Raw genomic sequence first — 20,426 nt, 5'->3', positions numbered from 1 at the left:
ATGTCCAGAATCAAGTTTCCTGGCATCTCAAAGTAACTGTGATCAAATTCCTTAGTCACCCTCTCCTGAGCCTAGGCATGCTCCTGCATTCCCCATCTCTGTAAATAGCTACGAGACACTTAGATAATCTAACTAGACACCTACTAGTCACACCTGAGCCCCCATCCCTCCAAATTGATGCCTGATTCTTGCCTTTACCTAATCAAATAAGCACATGGGGGAAAGAAAATTCTCCCTCTTGTCAGATGAGCAGAGCACCTTGTGTACATTTTAAATGCAACTCAGTGCAGATATTAAGCAGCCTATACGGATCTTACAAAAATTTCTGCCAACCCAGTTGTTCAAAAATGCCATACGCATACTAAATGTTTACATTTAGGCCAAAATACTTTTGGAGAAATCATGGTAGACTATGAAGATGTACTAGGAGTCATTAACAGGCATTTCTAAGTTTGCACAGCAAGAGCCAGCTTTATAAGTTGTTTTAATGGAACCGCAAATAGCCTCAAGTCCATCCCAAGTTGTGGCCGCCAGTTCCCAAGATGGCCCCAGTGATTCTCACCTCCTGGTACTCTTTTCTGTAGCCTCTCCCCACTGAATGGGGTTGACCTATATGATCAGTGGGATACTGCTTGCTACATTATTCGTGCCGGTAGGGGTGAGGGGTGGGTGCTGGCTCTGCAGGTCACAAGAACACTCACTCAGTCCAATGAAGAGGTCCACTTGGATGAGAACTGAGATTTCCTGCCAACACTAACTGCACTAATCACCAGGCATGTAAGAGAGCCACACCGGAAGCAGCATCTCCAACCTATCCAGGCTTCAGGCGACTGCAGCCTCCTGAGACCCAGATCATTCGGCTAAGCCACTCTTGGATTCTTGACCCAGTGTAACTGTATGTGATAATAAATAGAGGTTTGTTTTGAACTAAGTTATGGCACTTCTATAAGGAATGGAGAAAATTCTACAGTACAAGCATGTACTGAGCAAATGGTAAAATACTCCGAATGTGATGACTCGGAAAACCTTGAATGTTCTCTCAATTAAAAAAACAACAGTATTTTGAGAGAGGAGGGCGGTAGGGACAGAGAAAGAGGGAGAGAAAAAGAATCTCAAGCAGGCTCCATGCTGTCAGCACAGAGCCTGACATGGGGCTTGAGCTCACAAACTGAGATCATGACCTGGGCCAAAATCCAAGGTTGGATGCTTAACCAACGGAGCCACCCAGGTACCCCTGTTCTCTGTTTCTAAGAAACAGGAGAATTCATTCTGAAGAGAAAGTCCTACTGAATGTCGTCAGTATTGGAATGTCTTCCATTTTTCTACATTCCTTAGGAAGCTTGTGGGAACTCACACTGCAAGCTAACTTACAAATATAAAGAACGAGGGAAAGCCTTTAATAGTGCCACTTACCTTAGAAAAATTAGGAAAATTTCCCCTGAATGCAAAACTTAGGAAGGTACTAATTCTGAAAAATCTTTCAGTGATTCCAGTCTTTACTGAGATGCAAGAACTCATACTGAAGAGAAATCTTAAAAAGGTAATAAACACGAGCATGCCTCAGCTTCAGCTCTGCACTGAGCGGCCACAAGATAATTTATACTAGCATCAGAAAATACACATGGTGGGAGTGTGGGATTATCTTTATCAATACCTCTTTCCTTAGACTAGAGCTACTAGCTAAATTATTTTGAGGTTTTTTTTGAACTGATGTCTATAGCTATCCCCTACTCTTAAGCAAACAAACTGCTAAATTGTGGGGGTTGTTTATAATGCAGTAATAGATAACACACAAAGAATCCTCAAGACATGTGAATACCTATTCAACACAACTCATGGAACGAAGGCAACCAAAGACTCTTGGGTATGCACAGCCAGGAGGCTGAAATAGCTGTCAAAGTATGTTACTTTGAACCCCAAGCCCAGACTCCTGCTGGCTCCTCTTACTACGAATCACATGCTCAGGCTTTCAGACCTCTTCTTCAAAGCAGAAGGCAATAAATAACATCCCAATATATTTTTACATCCATATTTCCTACTCCTTTCACTTCAGGCACCATATTGAGTCAGCTAAACAGAAGTGATGGCCATCCCCAAGAGTTATGCCTTTCTACAACCACTTTTGTGCATCTTAACACTATTTTTATACAGATCACATTGTATTACACTTGAAATCTACTTGATCACTTAGTATGAGCAGAGGTCGTTTCGTTCCTTTATGATATGCCCAAGGCTTAGCACAGCACACAGCTGGGCACATGGTAGCTGTTTAGTAAGAGATGGCTGATACATAGGCTACCGTTTAGGATGTCGGACCTCAAGACTTTAGTTCCTTCTGCTGCATCATCGTAGAACACACCTTTCTCACACACCTCTATTTCTAAAACCCTGGCATCGCCTCCAAGAAATCTTTTCTGATCTCTACCACCTCCTGTCCCCAGCATCACCCCATCTCACACAAAAGGGAGGTAATCTCTACCTCATCTGAATCCCCACAGATCTTTAAACTATACTTCACTCCCTTTCTGGCACTGTACTTGCTTTGTGTCCATCTACTCTTTCATATCAAACTGTGAACTAAAGCCCAGAATCCAAATCTTTCACAGGAAGTCAAATCTTAGCTGAGTGAATAAAGGAACTGAGGAGTCCCCAGCCTTGAGTCTGCCCTCCTTTGATCTATCCTAATGCTCACTAGAATGTATAAAATTATTTATATACATGTTTCCATCACTATACTCTTCTTTCCCTGATGAGATGTAGAAAGATCAAAACATTCATGGAACTCAATGGGGAGGGAATGTACACACCCTCTTGTTCTTTTCATTCATCTATCTCCCCCCTCCACCACCGAATGCTGTCATCAGCATATTGAAGAGCCACCCCAAAATTCTGCAGAACACTGTCAAAGATCTTTAAAATACTTTGCCAATTATATGGGCATTCTCAACTTAGAGCTGCCTTTCAACTAAAAATGAATATTCTCTCCCCTCTTAGAGATCAGACATACCCATTTACATAATGAATAAGCCCAGGTCCGGGGAGACTGATGTGAGAAGAAATGAGAAAAGGCACAAAGCCCTTGTGAAAGCCAAATCATCTTTGCTACTGGTTAGGCATTGCCAGTTGAACTAAGTTCATGTTTGTAACTGTTGACTTGATAGGTGCCCACATGTAATCTAGAGCCTGCAATTCGGCATCCCCAGGAAGCTTACCAGAAATGCACTCTCCAATGGTACAGAAAACAGTTTAGCAGGTCAAGATTTTAATGTTAACATGTGGCTTGTGCTGTACAACACTGTGAAGTTCACAACACTGCAGTGTGCACTTAGAAAGTTAAGAGGGCTGGAGCGCCTGGCTGGCTCAACTGGTAAAGCAGGTGACTCTTGATCTCGGGGTTGTGAGTTTGAGTCCCATGCTGGGTGCAGAGATTATTTAAAAAAATAAATAAAATCTTAAGAAAAAAATTTAAGGGAGTAAATCTCATGTTAAGTGTTCTTACCATAATTTTAAGTTACCACATGACCCAACAATTCCACTTATAGGTCTAGTTCTTATAGAAACAAAAACATGTCCACACAAAATCTTGTATGCATATGTTTGTAGCAGAACTCAAGATAGCCAAAAGGGAGGCACAACCTAAATATCCATCGACTATGAATAAACAAAATGTGGTTATGTCCATGCAATGGAGTATTATTCAGCCATAAACAGCATGATGTACTTGATACATGTTACCTGGATGAACTCTGAATGCTAAATGAGAGAAGTCAGTTACAAAAGTCCATGCAATGTATGATTCCATTATATGAAATGTAAATAGTAACAGAAAGCAGATTAGTGGTTGCCAGACGTGGCACAGACGTGATGAGTGGGGGTGGCTGCGCATGGGTACAGGGTCTGTATTTGGCATGATGAAATGTCCCAATATTAAGACAGAGGTGACGGTAGCATAACTCTGCATGCTTTAAGAACCCAAACACCAAACTGTACATTTTTGAGGAGTGAATTTTACATGAATCTTATTTCAATATAACTTCTTTAAGAGAAAAAAAATGCAGATACTCAGGCTGACCCCCGACCTACTCAATCAAAATCTGCATTTTAACAATATCTGCAGGTGATTCACATACATGTTAGTTTGAGAAGCAAAGTAGGAGAAATAGGATCAAATTTGTTTTTCCAGTTAATTTTTATTAATCATGGAATGGTTAACGGGATTTCACCAGGGTAGATTTTTCTTGCCAACATTGCTTCAGATATTCAACCACTGGTCACATCCATGTTATAATATCTGGTTCCCCTCTAAAAATCTGCCCAGCTTTATGACTGGGTGGCACCTGCATAAGCAGAGAGCAAAACCTGGGCACGTAGGTTTTTAAACTCTCAGCAGTTACTAGGTAAACAGGAGCTCTAACTTTAATTACATCACCGATTAGGAAAGGGAGTGGCTCTAACATACAGTGGGTGACAAAAGGAGATACATAGCCAAATGGGAAATGAGACCAAAAAAACCACTCACTTCAGAAAACAGTTTATTAATGGTCAAATGAGATTTACAGGAGCGCAAAACAGCAGGGGCAGAAGGAGGAGCTCAAACGAACTAGCATACAACAGGAAGTAAAGCACCTACCTGGGGTTCTCACAGCGGCTTTTTACTTCTGCACTGGAGCCTAATCTATCTGCCCAAGAATCCTAGTCTTGGCAGTCATATTTCTCATGAGTAGGCAGCTAAAGAAAATCTCCACATTCCAGAAAGAAAGGGGTAAAACCGAGGGACAACAGGTACTGAGTACAAGTGATAAGCTCCGTTCCTCTGTTCCAGTTCTTTCAATTTTGGCTGCACACACTTCTGAGGGAGGGGGAAATTGCTATTAGAACTTTCCTTTTTAAAAATTTCATTAAGAATTTAGAATACTTTGGGGCGCCTGGCTGGCTCAGTTGGTAGAGCATGCGACTCCTGATCTCAGGATTGAGTCTGAGCCCCATGTTGGATGTAGAGATTATCCAAAAAAAAAAAAAATCTGGATTGTTCTATGGGTACTCACAGCCAGGCACTACATACATACATGTGATATATATATGCCTGTCTGGGTTCAAATACTGGTCCTAGATCACAGCTGTGTAAACTTAGACAAGTTAACTCACTCCTCTGCCTTAATGACTTCTAAATAGGCTTTAATAATAGCACTTATCTCCTAAGACAGTTGTGAGGATTTACAAAAAAAAATCCCTGTAAAGAACTTAGAACAATACCTAACACACAGAAGTGTTTTTGCAAACCTGTCTCTCTCTCTCTCTCTCTCTCACTCACACACACACACACAACACAGGATCTTCCAATCTGCCCTATTCCGACTCACAAGCTAGTTAGAATGGACTGTTGATGGGGAAACGAAATTGGCCTCATTGTTAATTTTGGTATCCTAAACTAGAATTCCATCTGTATCATATCAATAAAAATGAGCTTCTAGAGATGTGGTGTGGTAGTCAATCTTTGCATTCCGGGGCCTGGCACAGTGCCTATTATACAGATGTGTAATGGATGTGGAACAATTTAATCCTACGAGACCAATTATCTACGAGACCAATATAGGTGGAATAGCTAATAGAGACCTATAAAAACTCATAATTTCACTGCATACAATGCAAATAAATGTAGTTCTGGTAGGAACTCTGAAGCACTTAAAAAGTTTTTCAAAAACACTAAAACTACAATAAAACAATTCAAGAAAGAATCTGAGCACAAAATAAAAATCAGCACTGTACATTTCAATACAAGTTCCAGCTTCACTGCTGAGAAGCGGAGGAAAAGCTCCGTGTTGGCTGGAAAACCCCGCCTTCCCCACAATATTGAGAATCAAACAAAATGGGAGCAAGATTTTTTGAAGCTCAGAATACAGAGGTTGTCTATCATTACTATTACGAAATGGTTAGTTTAAAAACACCTAATAGTCTTTCTTCAAAAAGGACATCTCACTTACCTTTTCAGAATATTTCCTACAAACATTAAAGAAGATGTAAGGCTTAGCTGGTAATTTCCATGAACTCGGTTCTTTTCCTCTGACTGCAGTGGAGCAGACACGACAAAGCAGGTTGGGGAATGCTAGAAAGGAATTCCTACTTCCCTTTGCATTCTTCAGGTTCACTTTCCCCCAAATTTCTGCATTGGCTGGCTTCCATTTCAGCATCAGTCACGAAATCTTGAAGGTCAGACACAGTAAACAGGGAAGGACATAAAATTAAGTGATTCGGGCGTAGTTTTAAGTCTCACAACTTTAATAGGGATGAATCATACCTTAAAGTATGTGGAAAGGAACTACATGTTCTATTCTTTAATGAAATTCAGCTTAGGCTAAAAGGGATTAGTTTGCTACAGTTTAACATTATGTTTGTTCCTTTAAGAAATGTTGAGTGAAAAAAGCCATAATTCGTATGAAGCGGTGCCTGGCTGGCTCAGTGGGTGGAGCATGAGACTCTTGATCTTGAGGCTGTAGGTTCAAGCCCCATGCTGGGGACAGAGCTTACTTAAAACATAAATTTAAAAAAGACATAATTCTCATGAAGACCAAATACAAGTTGATCAATATATGAGTCTGCATCCTTGACTTATTTTGCAGTATAAACGTAAAGGAAAAACAATTCTAATAAAGGGAATAAAAAATAATGCCAAATTGTTCTAAGTGATTTTCTAATTTGCCAAATTTGGAATTGGTATTAATATACCACTTAAATCAGAAAAAAGGTGAACTTTCTCTGGTTATCATTAGTACAAACTTTAAATGAAAAGGCTTATTCCATTCAATTGCTTTGTTACAGGAAATTAGCATTAGAATTAAATAGGTAAGAGGAGAAAAGTATTGAATAATTCATCATTACCAACCAGGAAAGGTCTTTATGCTTTGCAAAATCATAAACTGAAAATCAAAACTTTCTACCCTTCAAGTAGTTAGCAAATGAAAAATGTTCTATTTGCTTCCTATAAATCATTAAATACGTTTGCTATACTCACACACTGACACTTCAACCCCAAAACAACAGGACTACTTCGTCACTACTTTGGGAATGGAGAGGAGAACAGCTAGATTAGGGGAACCTGGCCAACAAAACTTGTTTTTTAGGGGAATGGAAGAGAAAGCCATCGGTGTGCTGTAAGAGTCTGAGCATTCTGACCATGTATCAGGCAGTTATTCTTGCGGAATGTCCTGGATTCCAAATGACACATTCTTCCTCAATGTACTCATTCCATCACTGGCTCAGCAGTCGGCATTGGAGACCATTTAAAAAGGCGCACTTTGCCATAATCATTATCTATCTTAGCAGCTAGAAAGGCAAAACAAAAGTTAGCACAGAAAACTACCTTTAGGGACTAGGGCAGAATACTAATTCACAAATGATAAGCATAATAAGCAATTAAAAAAAAAGTTTACTGAACATGTGGTCCTGAAGAGTTATGTTTGTTTTTAAGGAAAACAAACCTCAAAATGTGTTTATCAACTTATGATCAAAGTACCCTCAGGGCGCCTGGGTGGCTCAGTCGGTTAAGCCTCTGGCTTCGGCTCAGGTCAGATCTCATGTTCGTGGGTTCGAGCCCTGCGTCAGGCTCTGTGCTGACAGCTAGCTCAGAGCCTGGAGCCTGCTTCCAGTTCTGTGTCTCCCCTCTCTGCTCCTCCCCCTCTCACGCTCTGTCTCTCTCTGTATCAAAAATAAATAAAACACTAAAAAAAAAAAAAGTACCCTCTTTCCTCTCCACAACTTCTGTTTTTAGACTGGCATTCCAGAAGTACATTCTTCCAGAACTACATATTCCTTAGAATATCAAGTGGTTAAGTGTTCCCTAGTCAGGAAGAGCCAGTGTACTTGCTTATGGTGCCCTGTTACATAATAAACACTAGGCTTGATAAGGTTTCTAATCCCAGAAAAATCACTGGATAAAAATCAAACATGGCAACAACTGCTCCTGATGCTGGATTCCAAGAGCAAAGCGCAAGAGGGACTCATGTTTTCACTTTATAAAGAAAAACAAAAAGCAAAATTCAGTTCGGAAGGAAAAAAAGGGAATCACCATTTTGAATGACCCAAGAAATTAAGTAAAACAGTTTGAGAGCAAGCAGTGAAATACTGGGCTCAATGCTTCTTAATTTGCAGTTAAAAACATTCGAAGGGAAGACAAAATGGACATATAAGTTTCTGAAACAAGACACTGTACAAAGCTAATCAACGGCGGCAAACCACCAGTGTTAACTCCTAGGAAATAAGGCAAAAATAATATACTGCTTGCTGTAGGGCTAAGATGCACCCTGGATTAGATCTGCTAAAAGAGGAGGTAGGAGTGAGCAATAACAGACCTCTGCTCTGATACCCTGGTTTGTGGTATTTTGTTACTAATAGCCAACAATTCTTAAGTTTCAAGGTTTGTATTTTGAAACTAATCACTCCTCAGTCTTTTATTATGAATTTTCATGGTAAATCTTACCTTAAAGGTCAGCGGTAACCCCTATCCTAAAAGACACATCCATATTTGAAATCCTCTAACCTAAATCTACTCAACCACAGCCTGACATCTCAACTGTCCCTATGGACTCAAAAGGTGGATGGAGTGTGAGGAGGGAAGATTCTGAGATATACTGTTCCATTAAAACCTCACAATCTGCAGATTTTAGTTTTTGTTTCTCCTTGTGCTTGGTTCACAGGAAGTTGACCACTGGGCAGGAGAAAAGGTCGAGGTCCTCGTGCCAAGTTTTCACAGGTATTTTCATCATTTATTTGAAGCAAATTCCAAGATCAGCTAACCCACACGTGAAGACGCATATACTCTCTCACTTCAAGATCAAATTCCCTTGTGCTATTCAGATGTGTGCTGTCCTCTATGGTGGAAATAATAACAGCCTTATTTCTCTGGTCTACAACGAATCAGCTACATTAAAGTGTTTGCATAGTTCTTTGAAATTAATTTCAAAATATAAAAATGAGCAACATTACTTAAAGCCAACACTCAGTGTCCCTAAGGTGAGCCTCAAGAACCTGTCTTTCAAAAATTACACTTCACTTACACATACTTGGAGTACAGCGGCTGGCTTTGTCCCAATACTTCCACCCAATTCTCTTGAATCAGTTCTCAAGGCTGAGGGCTTAAGAGAAAAACCGAACATGTAGGGTAGGGTTTGTTAACAGTGAGGGAAAGGAGCCATCACGACTCAACCCCCTCCCCAATTTGGGGGATGCTCTGGATGTAACATCTAAAACCATCAGAATACCCTTCATGAGGCTATATCCAATCTGTTAGTGGAAGGTAGTGAAGGTTTAGAGATTCTTCTGTTGGAGACAATGTTGCTCTTGGACTGAATGCCAGAAGTATCTCTGCTACCCGGATACAGATTATCTGCTGCAAATGTGTGCCTCCAGGCTGCTTTCCATTCTTCCCCAATTGCATGCTTACAGGATGCAACACTCATTTTATGTCAGTTGTAAGGAAACTACAGAGAAAGCAAAATCAGACTACAAATTATGTAATACCTGTATCATCTCCTACCTCCCTAATGCTGACCTCACTCCATTCCCTGCAACCTCTTTTCATTTGAGAAAAGTTATTTTCCTTTCATGATTCTCTTCTAACATTTGTGGGCTTTCCCTCTCCATTTTCCTTGGAAGACATTCAGCTAAAATTTCCTGGAAACTTTAGGAAAAAATCAGTGTTGAAAGTAGAGGCAGATCTGTAGTAAAAGCAAACATTACTTTTCACATACCATAACCCAAAGGGTTAAATCTGAGGCTGCAAACAGTTTATGGAATTAGCAGTTTTCCCTTTCTTCCTGCCTTTGGTTCCAAGAGAGAACTTTAGACATCATGGTCACTGGCAGATTGGAAGGGACAAGGTGAATCGCTTCTTGGCCTTTTGGCTAAGTGACTGGAGGCTACTCTCAAGAACAGTGACCCTTCCCCCTTAGGTAGAGATGTGGAAGCAGGGACGGAAGCTGCTGCAGTTTCATGAGCTAAAGGCTATAAACATCTGACCTAAACTTCAAAGAAAAAGAAATCCTAAACGTATGACTATCTTTTAATCACTGGTGAGTCAGTTACTGCGCTCCCTCTTTCATGAAAATGCGAACACACAGCACCATTTTCAAGCCCTCATTTTCCAATCTAACTCGAGCACTTGGGGAACTTTAAAAAACAATGCTAAAGCCAAAGAAGTCAGAATTTCTGAATTTGTGGGGTGCCTGGTGGCTCAGTTGGGTCAGTGTCCGACTTCGGCTCAGGTCACAATCTTGTGGTTGGGGAGTTCGAGGCCAGCGTCAGGCTCTGTTCTGACAACTCAGAGCCTGGAGCCTACTTCAGATTCTGTTATCTCCCTCTCTCTGTCCCTCCCCCTGTTCACTGTCTGTCTCTCTCAAAAATAAGCATTAAAACAAAATCTAGACTTGACTATATTTTGCCAGCAGCTGCTCCGTGACCTGGAATGTCACTTTTAGAAATAAATGGACGTAGTATTTTCAAATGTCAATAGCCACACTTGGATTAACATCGTTTCTCCTTGCTTTATGAAATAGGTGTATACTCCTAAAATTCCACTCAATAAACATAAAATTTTTATATACTAGATGGATTTCTTACTGATGACCAACCAATTTCAAAGATGCCTAACAATATTTGCTTGCTTTCCACTAGTTTTTTTTTAAGTAAATTCTTCAATGGACTACATAAATGGTTCTATCAAATATTTTTGGTGAATTTTCCAATTTGATCTTGCTAAATTAGGTTACTATAAGTAGATGGAGAATGGGGAGTATTTTTATATAGTCTTATACTAAATTTCTTCTAGACTGCCATCAGTCATTTCTCAAAGATTTGATTATCAAGACAAAGTAGGAAATGAAAAAATTTATGTTATACATGTGAAGAAACTAATGTTCTCTCTGACTTTGCAGAAGACCCCAGTCTTTTCCGTCATTCACTACTATAAAGTTCTACTATAAATAGAGTTTAAGCAAACTTTGGGTAATTCCCAGTAAAAAACTACAGATGTCTAGTTTCCAAAGAACACGTTTGACAGAAAACTTAATGTTAAAATTTTTGGTGTCACTAAATTAACTTAAAAATCTTTTCAATATTGATACTGATATCAATGTGTTGATATTAAAATAAAGGATTTGTAAAACATTCTGAAGCAGATAAATGAATATGTCACTTTCAAGATCTTTTGGTCTTCTACAGCTTCTAGTTCTAGAAGAGAATTTATAAGGACATGCTGGCCCAGAAATGTGGGACATGATATGGGGTTTAGAACCTATGAGGGTTCTGGGAATGTATGAAAGCATTTGGGACAAAGCAGCAGTGTCTCCTGGTTCTGTCTAATAAATCTAAAATGTGTTTTAATCTTTGCTTTTCACTTTACAACTAAATAATTTTAGTCCTGCATAAAACTTCACGCAAAGGGAAAACACTTCAAAGGTGTAACTATTTCCTAATGTTATGTGAAGTACCTTTTTTGACCTTAAGGATTAAGAGAATTCATGCTATGTTTGTAAAATAAAAAATAATCAAAATATCCATAATCATCTTGACAAAATGTATACCACTTAAATTGTTTTATAATTTTTAGATTAAAACAAGTACGCAACTAAAAGAGAGAGACTTCATAACCCTGATTCTTAGAAAATGTCCCATATTATATTTTTTACCTACGTCCTTCTTCAAGTCTGAGTGCTCCAATACATGCTGGTGGGAAAAAAAAATCAAAATTAGCATCAGCACATGGAGTTTCAGTTAATACTGTAAACAGAATCACCAGCAGAAAAAAGGCCAGAATAAAGAAAACTCAAATGTGTGACTAAATGAGAAACCTTTGAAACATATGAAATGAGACTGTATGACTTACCAAACCTCTATACCATCTCCTGACAAACATCCAGGAAAAAAATATGGGAAATCTAAAATGTATCACACATGAGCACTTTCATAGCCCTCCCCCTAAATAACAGAATTTAAAGTGAAAATTTTTAAGACAAGATGTAAGTCAATGAAGTAGAATTATTTTGAAGTCTTTTAGAAGGTTTCTCAATTATGAATGAATTTCCAGAGTTTTCTACTTCTGAGGATGCTAAAAATCCTTTGAAAAAGCAAAGCAAAACAAACAATCATTTAAATATGGGGGGGAAACCCAACACAGAACATGTGGTAGAGAGAAGTTGAAGGGAAGAGAGAGAGAAGCACTAGAATTAAAAACAAGAACTCTCTACCATCTCTGGTGCTCTAGCTTTGAACAAACCAGTTACTGGGTGTCTGAATCATGGCTCTGCTACAGAACGTTCCTACATCTCAGTGTCTTCATCTGTGAAGATTAAAGGAGACCGCCCAAAAAGCACTTTGAACAAGTAGTTGGCATGCAGTAAGTTCCTAACAAATGCTATTAGCACCAAGTACAAATTCACCTAAATATTTTTTATTGGCTATTATTTTTAATTTTACAAGAGCAAAAGCAGGGATCTCTCTGGCTAGCATTTGAGACCAGATTTTAAGAACGTATCTAATGATATTTAACTTTCAGAAGAACTTCAGGTAAATTCTTTAAAACGCCATCTTTACAACACAAGTAGAGGACCTGAGCATAAGGTACCCCCACTTCTTGCCTGGGATCATTATTGCTACTGATATCAGAAGGAGCTGGAAGGCAGTGTGCCCTTACACATAGAGTGCGTCTACATGCTAAATGATAGGTGAACTGAATGTTCAAGGGATAATCAAATGATAGGTGAACTGAATGCTCTGGGGATAATCAAAGTGACCAGGCTACCCACTTCCAAGTATAAAATCAGCGTTTCCCCTCTGAAGCTTTTGTACATATAAAGAAGCAAAAAAGAAAATATTTTAGCATGCTAAAAGTAGGGCAATAGAAGTACACAAAACCAAATTAATTTCTACAAACTTAAACCGCACATTCTAGAATAAACTTTCACTTTAAGAAAAGCTTGTCATTGAAAATACCCCACAATAAATCTACCATACGACTGTCTCCCGATCTAAAAACCTAAATATGTACTTGTAAGATAAAAATCAGTCTAATACTTGCTTTATCACAAACTAGCTGCACAACCCTGGATGGGCCTGTTTTCCCACTAGTAAAGAGGGATACTAGTGAGCTACTACTAACTGAGGAGTTACTCTGAACATTAAAGAAATATACAGCATCTGGGTTCATGTGTCACCAGACACAGGGACTCAATGAATGGGAGCTATTCCTTGACTATGTGAGGGGTGTTGGATTAGGTATCATCAAATCGAGGTCAAAATACCAAGGGGCCTTTCTTTTTTGCACTTTAATTTCCCCAGGAAGAGACAGCTGGGGCACAGACGTCATGAGGCAAGCCTAACGGACGTTAAGGCAGCTTATCACCGTGACAAGAGTAAAAAACTCTTTAATTCCACCTACAATATGGATGACTACTGCAACATTACAGCCCCTTTACTTTTAGAAAACACAAAAGCATGTGAAAATTTATGTACTCACCTGTGCAATTTTTAGGCCAGGACTGGCCAACTAGGCTGTTTTACTTTCAAGAGGAAGGATTTTGATAACTGTGAACTAAGAGATTATTCTGTAATAGTCAAGAGAAGAATCCCTTTGAAGTTCGGCGTCAACACCAAACAGCAAAAGCTCATCTCCAAATGTTAATTTGGACCCTTCTGCATTTTCTACCTACAGATTATTACCCATAGCATCTAGAAAGCAAGATTCAATACCATCTTGTCAAACTGCCACTTAAGTAATTCTAAATTTCTGAATGTTCCTTGGAGTACTGACTGGAGTCTAGAAATCATTTTGTATATGGCAATTTTTATAGCCCAACAATGTATTTCTATTATCTCATGAATAACCCATTTCAAACCAAGCCTTTTAAGAAAATGGAATACTCTCCAAATTGCTAGCAAGTAATAAAAATGAGATGCACAAAGGCAGTGTTAACTTTCCTAGAGCTAACAGTAAAGCTTTCAGTAGAATCACAGATTAGGAGAGGAATAAAAGGTCTGAAAGGAAAGAAGTACGTGGAAGTTTAAGAATTTAGATTTGTTACCATGATCTAATGGGAATGCTGGCATTTGTGTGATTATTATGGCAATTGTATAGGACAAAGAGAGTAGCAGAGGTCAGTAGGACAAGAAGGAAGAGGTGAAACAATCTAGGAATTGACTTGTAAATCATAGAGCAAGTCTTGGACTTAGGGGTACATCCAGCAGATTAAATATCATTTTTTCCCCTTAACAGAACACTAGCTCCATAAGGGAAGCCTGACTTATACCTACTGCTATATTTTCAGTACCTATACTATTATCTAACAAAAAGGTACCTCTCCAAAATTACCATATAGATCTGAACGTAAATGCTGCTGTAATTAGTAAAACACAATTCATTTATGAGGTACTGCTGAATTCCTAGGATCTTTTAATACAAGTTCTCCAATTAACTGAAGTATTAATACAACTGTTAGTTGTTAATGACTGGTCTGGTGTTATTTTCTACATTGGTTCCAAGTCAGTCTCTTATAAGATTAATAACTGCCACCCTAGGATAGATTAATTACTAAAGAAATTAAGGAAAAGACATCATAGAAGAAGAAATATGATTCAGTTAACAGAAAATCCAAAAGAAGAACCATTAAGATTTGCAACCTGTAGGATGAAGAGGTGCTTCCCAAACACGTAATTCTTTATGGCTGGTTATGTCTCTAAGCCTTTGTTCACTATGCCAGATGCTCCACCTTGTTTCCCAGTGCCAGGACAGGGCCAGGAACACATGCACTCACTAAGCATCTGTTAAATGAACATCAACTAGTAACTATTTTTCAGCATTATCAAGTTTCATGTGACCTGGAGGTATATATGAGAGAGTGAAAGATTGAGGTCAAGAGATACAAAATCCAATAGTCCTAACCGTGGCTGAAGTTCCTACAGAGGGACAAAAGACAGGAATGGGACATTACAGGGGGCAAGCAATTTCACAAAGTGTGGATCAAACCAAGCCAGCAAAAGCTACAGGAGTTTTAAGGGTGGCATCAAAAGACCAAGGAATAGTAATAGGGAGAAAAAAAGGCAACTGAAATGGCATGAAAGTCATTGCTGCCATTAGCACACTGGTTTTGACTGAAAAGCAATAAAAAATGACCAATAATTATGAATCTTCTAGGCAGAACCTAGCTAGATGGAACCCCAAAGCAATTGAGGGCACTTTAGTTCATCAGATCTCATTGGGAACTGAAGTTGGTCTTGGGGCTAAGTTTAACTAGAGCCAGTCTGACTTTGACGAATACCTTCCAGGTCCTTAAGTTCTGATATTGCTAAATTGTTTATCCACCAGCCATGTGTCTGTATAGATTATATACACATACATACATAGGCTGTTACTATTAGAGAACTGATTTTCCCAAAAGATACCATTCAGCTTTGTTTAGGTACTTCCACAGGCTTCTTTCTGCAGGAATCAAAGTGAGAGGAAAGTTCAGGCTCTGCTCTACCTTTATTCTAGGACTGTATCTAGCCTAGACAAATCATGTGAGTTATGAAGTGAAATGGAAACAATAATGCCCCACTTCTATAAAACACACACACACAGAAAGAACAACTGTAAGTAACCAGAAAGATGTTAAAAAAAAAAAAAAAGGATAATCAACACTACACGAAGCGACGGTTATGTATGCCCCCAGCATACTTCATGACCTTCAGCTAGCCACTTCAAAGACATAGAAGCCAGGGAAGGTACAAAACAGGGCAACTAATAAGTGTTTACGAAAATAAAGTGGCTTTTACCTTCAAAGAGTAAGAACTCCAATCTGGAAAGAGAGTTAGGACAGTAAAATTGAATTCCATGTACAATCATAATGACTGCAGATAAAATACCAATAAGCCTGGCTCCATTTTATTAAAAGTAATTTAAAACAAATCCTGAAACACTTTAACTAGGAGATATTTTAAAACTGATGAAAGGAAATCTCAAATCACAGGAAGTTTGTGACTTCTGTCAAAAGTACAAAAAAAGGAGAGTAGTTTCAGAAACAAGTTTAAGCACCATTGTTCAATTAGTGGAGGCTATACAGCTTTTATTTCTAGGGGGAAGTTTCACAGCTATTCAGTGGCTATCAGTAGTTTTACAACACAAAATACCTCTTTTGCTCTTATTTCTAAAACAGTTTTTGGCCCCATCTATAGTTCTGAGCCGAGGAAACCACTAGTCTAACTTACTAGGTAGTAGCATCCCACTTATTCAATATTTCAAAGAAGTCGAATGACATCTACCTGGTAAGACTGCACAGGGCAAGTAAAATCCAGAAGGTAGACAGAGTGGTGGTTAAAATGTAAGCTCTGGTATCAGACCCACCAGGGTCCAAAACCAGACGGGTTACTTTAGTTAGGAGGTCTTACCCCAAAATATCCCTGGACCTCCATTTCCACACTTACACTTAACAGGGTAAGTTTAAATTAACCTCAGACAATGACAGCCCACTGGAGATATTCAGTATTAGCTCTTCGGTCAAGTTTATTTTGGACTGAAATTATAACCAGTTCAACATGTTAATTTCAATTCTCTCTTGCTGACTGAAGTTGCAGCTGGCAGTTACAAGTCTCAGAACTTTTTAAAAAAGAAAATGTTCATGAGTGAAAAGTAAGAGGCTGCAGCTGAAAAGGTTGGTAAGCCTGTGGGTTAAACCTTATGGTCTTAGGAGACAGTGGTCCTGAGGGTCTTTTGAAAAGGAGCCATTTTTTCCTTTCTTAGCCACCTCAGCAGTCACTCCTATCAACTATATTAATATCCTGTCATACTACAACAAAAAACGTGTTATTAGACACTAGATTAACCAGTTTCAAAAGACATAACCAAGTATGAAGCAGCCTGACCTCATGACAAACCTCAAGAGTTACAGGGAATGGAGAAAAAAGTTTTTTAGTAAATCTATCCCATTTGCACGAAGCAATATCTCTCTGTTTATCTTCAGGGAGGAAAGAAATGTTTCAGAGAACTGTTTATTAATGCAACCATGACCACAGATTTCTCATTTAAAGGCTTAGTTTTCAGTAACAGAAAAATTAAAATGTAAGGAAACATACCTTCACATTTGTTCTTTCATATTCAAACAAAAGTCACCTCATCTTTGCATTTTTATATTTTCTTTAATTAAAAATTGAACTGTATAGGTTAAAATTCTTAAAATCAAGTTACTCTGACCATATCCACTGGACACTAAACTTATTTTTAGTCAGCTAAACAAAAAAAATTCATGACACAATTTACAAGCTTTTCTGCTCTCCAAGAGTAATCTAAATCCTACATATTATTCATGTATTCCAAGTATGAACTAAACTAAGCACAAAACACCTTTTAAATTTCCAATGGCATTTCTGGAAAATTTGATGATTAGCACTCCTATTTAAAAATCTATTAATGCCTCCTGGAATCTAATCTGAATTCTTTGAGGATAATGATCACGACTTACTGATATTGTATTCCTAACTCAGTAGTTGTGAAATGAATGGATGACATCAACTAACAATATTAAGTAGAAACTAAACTTTAACCTTTTCAATAAAATAGTGGACTTTCAGCCAATTATCTAGATTTGGCTGATGATGTATAAGACCAATTCATTTAATATCCCTTCTTAAGATTACTGTACTTTCTGAAAAGAAAAACAAGTTAGCAACTTTCATAATACGTCTCCAGAACAAAATCCAGAATGGGAATTTTGGTAGTTCCTATCATTGAGAGCTCACACTATGGAGAAATAAACTAACAACTGTTGTACATTATTTTTGCAATCTTCTAAGGTGGAAAACATCATGCTACATTAATAAAAATAAGATTACAGTTAAGAATTTTTTAATACCAGAAGACATGATCCAGGCTTACTTTGGGTTGACTATCTTACTAGATTTAAACATTTTCCCCAGATGTTTATTGACTAAACAAGATCACATAATTTATATACTGAGAATTTACATTCAGTGTTCAGCTACTACAGTAGTTTCCAAACTTTTCTTCAAGGCTACTATATCCATCCACAGGCACTTATATTCTGCCCTAGACAAAATCTTTGAGTAAATTTTAAGAAGTATTTATCATGCTTTGACCTATTGTCCAGATTAAAATAAAAGCAACACTAAAATACTAAGTATTATTTTTAAAAACTAGTGACTTTTCAGAAAATATTGGCCAGATCATTATTAATGTGATGTCACATTATTAATAACCTTCCTCTAGTAGACATTTAGTCTATACCAAACAAAACCTTGCAAAATTATTAAGAACTAGTGTTCTTAGAACCAGACCTACTTGGTCAGTTATAAACTCAAAGAAGTGACTTGTTAACTTAGACATGATAAATGAGCCTGGGGCTCCTCCCTAATAATAACATCATGTAACTGCCATGGTGACCTTAAATTCAGGACCGATACATACAGAGAATCCCTGATTCTACTCTGAAATGTCCGTTACTTTAAGCAGTGGATCAAATGACACAGAATTCTACAAGAATGAATAGGCTTTTAACAAAAACATTGTTATCTATTGACCTATATATTTTCTATATGGCTCAGATTTTCATGAAATAGAAAAGCAGAGAATACCTGGAATATTCTAAAGCCATAATATTTTATCTAGAAAAATGTCCTAAGTCACACTTTTCTTTCTGTATCAGGGTACAGAATATTTACTGGATCAATGAAGAGGCAGGTTCTCCATACCACCAATTTTAAGGCTGAGCATCCTGGCTACTTTTACGTATTCTTGCGTATGCACACACACACACGCGCACACACACACGCACACACTCAGGTCAGAGAAATGAAGCTGTTTAACAAACTCTTCCACCAAGTCCTTCAAAAATGTAGAAAGGGCTGAAAACAAATAGATGATGGGAATGGCTTTATATACCAACACTTTTTTTAAAATGCCAAAATACTGATATAGATAGAACTCAAAAATGTAAATAAATTTGGATTCTGTAAATAAAATATGTTAAAGTGACATTTAAAATTTTTAAATAATTTGGAAAATGGCACTTTCTAAATACTTTCTAAATCAAGTATAATCTTGAAAAACTTGCTTTCTCAGAGAACAAAATTCAGTGATACTTTGGCCCAAAGTTTTATAGGTGAATGACAGATGAAAAACAAATGACAAATGAACCATCAACATAACACATATAAAAATACATTTTTAACAATCCCCTTTAATCTAGGACAAAATTATTTTTAAACCAAATTAGGCTGGCTTTATTTTAGACCTAATTTTTTGAGAGAGCCTTAAACTAAACATAAAATTATGCATAAAAATAAAAATTTTTAAATAAACAAAGTCTGACATTTAATGCTGACCCCACATTATTTGGCCTGTTTCCAACATAGTAGTTAAGAGTACACACTTGGGAGTCAGACAGAAGAGGGTTGAAAGTCTGGTTTTGCCACTTGGTAGACAGGCGAACCACTAGCTATATATAACAAATTCCTTAATCTCAATCTTTGAATTCCTCATAGGTAAAGTAGGGACAATACCTCCTACCTTAAAGGGTTGTTGATTACATAATATACAATGTAAAGTAATTCCTTGGCACGGTGCCTGGTACTCACACCACAGTACTGCTAACCTACCGTAAAAAGAAAAAAGCTTGTTTTCTATAGTTCATCTGTATTTTTATTTTTCATAATAAAGTTTGAGAGCCAAAAATCAGGTATCTTGCCAAATTTATCAAGAACTACCTACCTTCTAGCCTTTCTTTATGTAAAAATGGATGTACCTGCCATTTCTATTCTTCACGAGCATATTGTTTTAAAAGTCACCTTTAGGGGCACCTGGGTGGCTCAACTGGTTAAGTGACCGACTTCAGCTCAGATCATGATCTCACGGTTTGTGGGTTTGAGCCCCACATGGGGCTCTATGCTGACAGCTCAGAGCCTGGAGCCTGCTTCATTCTGTGTCTCCCCCTCTCTCCGTCTCTCCCCCACTCATGTTGTTTCTGTCTCAATAATAAACAAACATTAAAAAAAATAAAAAGTCACCTTTAATGATTTACTTTCTTAATCTGCTTTACCTTTTCACCACCCACTCAAGGTTTACTTTGATCTAATTAGTAAATATTAACCATGTTTTTTCTTTCAGGTTCTGATATCTCAAGAAAAATAAAACCACACAAGTATTTTTTAGTAACCTATTAGTTTTCCCTTTCTGAGCTTTCATAAGTTATATCTTCATGATTCTTATAACAAACATGCTTCCTGATCTAATTCCTAAATAAATAGGCCATGACATTTCCTCAGCAACCTGATCTTTTTTGCTCTTTCCTATTGTTACTTTCCATCAATTTCCTAAAAGTTTATTAAAGCCTGCATGTTTTTCTAAACTCATTTCATTTTCTTGCACTCTATGCTCCTAACCTTTCCTCTAG

The 20,426-nt window shown here is 37.8% G+C and overlaps 1 long non-coding RNA gene across 1 annotated transcript; it reads right to left on the bottom strand.

Moving 5' to 3' along the window:
* Positions 1 to 4,515: 4,515 nt before the first annotated feature.
* Positions 4,516 to 7,579, bottom strand: LOC115299218. Its single transcript, XR_003912051.1, has 3 exons — positions 7,171 to 7,579; positions 5,982 to 6,200; positions 4,516 to 4,849 (listed from the first exon to the last, which is right to left on the bottom strand). It is a non-coding gene; the product is annotated as an uncharacterized LOC115299218 (long non-coding RNA).
* Between the last annotated feature and the right edge of the window lie 12,847 nt (positions 7,580 to 20,426).

Source organism: Suricata suricatta, chromosome 8 (assembly GCF_006229205.1).
Source record: "Suricata suricatta isolate VVHF042 chromosome 8, meerkat_22Aug2017_6uvM2_HiC, whole genome shotgun sequence".
Lineage (NCBI taxonomy): Eukaryota > Metazoa > Chordata > Mammalia > Carnivora > Herpestidae > Suricata > Suricata suricatta.
This window is presented reverse-complemented; position numbering and strand designations above follow the sequence as displayed.